The following is a 2,500-nucleotide window of genomic DNA, read 5'->3' on the forward strand; positions in this document are numbered from 1 at the left end:
TCATGGTGTCATCATGACGTCATCCTGGCTCCACGAGAGATACTCATGGTGTCATCATGACATCATCTTGGCTCCACGAGAGATACTCATGGTGTCATCATGACGTCATCCCGGCTCCACGAGAGATACTCATGGTGTCATCATGACGTCATCCCGGCTCCACGAGAGATACTCATGGTGTCATCATGACGTCATCCCGGCTCCACGAGAGATACTCATGGTGTCATCATGACGTCATCCCGGCTCCACGAGAGATACTCATGGTGTCATCATGACGTCATCCCGGCTCCACGAGAGATACTCATGGTGTCATCATGACGTCATCCCGGCTCCACGAGAGATACTCATGGTGTCATCATGACGTCATCTTGGCTCCACGAGAGATACTCATGGTGTCATCATGACGTCATCCTGGCTCCACGAGAGATACTCATGGTGTCATCATGACGTCATCCTGGCTCCACGAGAGATACTCATGATGTCATCATGACGTCATCCCGGCTCCACGAGAGATACTCATGGTGTCATCATGACGTCATCCCGGCTCCACGAGAGATACTCATGGTGTCATCATGACATCATCTTGGCTCCACGAGAGATACTCATGGTGTCATCATGACGTCATCCCGGCTCCACGAGAGATACTCATGGTGTCATCATGACGTCATCTTGGCTCCACGAGAGGTACTCATGATGTCATCATGACGTCATCCCGGCTCCACGAGAGATACTCATGGTGTCATCATGACGTCATCCCGGCTCCACGAGAGATACTCATGGTGTCATCATGACGTCATCCCGGCTCCACGAGAGATACTCATGGTGTCATCATGACGTCATCCCGGCTCCACGAGAGATACTCATGGTGTCATCATGACGTCATCCCGGCTCCACGAGAGATACTCATGGTGTCATCATGACGTCATCCCGGCTCCACGAGAGATACTCATGGTGTCATCATGACGTCATCCCGGCTCCACGAGAGATACTCATGGTGTCATCATGACGTCATCCCGGCTCCACGAGAGATACTCATGGTGTCATCATGACGTCATCCCGGCTCCACGAGAGATACTCATGGTGTCATCATGACGTCATCTTGGCTCCACGAGAGATACTCATGGTGTCATCATGACGTCATCCTGGCTCCACGAGAGATACTCATGGTGTCATCATGACGTCATCCTGGCTCCACGAGAGATACTCATGATGTCATCATGACGTCATCCTGGCTCCACGAGAGATACTCATGGTGTCATCATGACGTCATCCCGGCTCCACGAGAGATACTCATGGTGTCATCATGACGTCATCTTGGCTCCACGAGAGATACTCATGGTGTCATCATGACGTCATCCCGGCTCCACGAGAGATACTCATGGTGTCATCATGACGTCATCTTGGCTCCACGAGAGGTACTCATGATGTCATCATGACGTCATCCTGGCTCCACGAGAGATACTCATGGTGTCATCCATCCCGGCTCCACGAGAGATACTCATGATGTCATCATGACGTCATCCCGGCTCCACGAGAGATACTCATGGTGTCATCATGACGTCATCCCGGCTCCACGAGAGATACTCATGGTGTCATCATGACGTCATCCCGGCTCCACGAGAGATACTCATGGTGTCATCATGACGTCATCCCGGCTCCACGAGAGATACTCATGGTGTCATCATGACGTCATCCCGGCTCCACGAGAGATACTCATGGTGTCATCATGACGTCATGATGACACCATGAGAGATACTCATGGTGTCATCATGACGTCATCCCGGCTCCACGAGAGATACTCATGGTGTCATCATGACGTCATCCCGGCTCCACGAGAGATACTCATGGTGTCATCATGACGTCATCCCGGCTCCACGAGAGATACTCATGGTGTCATCATGACGTCATCCCGGCTCCTTGAGAGATACTCATGGTGTCATCATGACGTCATCTCGGCTCCACGAGAGATACTCATGGTGTCATCATGACGTCATCCCGGCTCCACGAGAGATACTCATGGTGTCATCATGACGTCATCCTGGCTCCACGAGAGATACTCATGGTGTCATCATGACGTCATCCCGGCTCCACGAGAGATACTCATGGTGTCATCATGACGTCATCCTGGCTCCACGAGAGATACTCATGGTGTCATCATGACGTCATGATGACACCATGAGAGATACTCATGGTGTCATCATGACGTCATCCCGGCTCCACGAGAGATACTCATGGTGTCATCATGACGTCATCCCGGCTCCACGAGAGATACTCATGGTGTCATCATGACGTCATCCCGGCTCCACGAGAGATACTCATGGTGTCATCATGACGTCATCCCGGCTCCACGAGAGATACTCATGGTGTCATCATGACGTCATCCCGGCTCCTTGAGAGATACTCATGGTGTCATCATGACGTCATCTCGGCTCCACGAGAGATACTCATGGTGTCATCATGACGTCATCCCGGCTCCATGAGAGATACTCATGGTGTCATC

The sequence above is a fragment of the Nerophis ophidion genome, linkage group LG18 (genome assembly GCF_033978795.1).
Source record: "Nerophis ophidion isolate RoL-2023_Sa linkage group LG18, RoL_Noph_v1.0, whole genome shotgun sequence".
Taxonomy (NCBI): domain Eukaryota; kingdom Metazoa; phylum Chordata; class Actinopteri; order Syngnathiformes; family Syngnathidae; genus Nerophis; species Nerophis ophidion.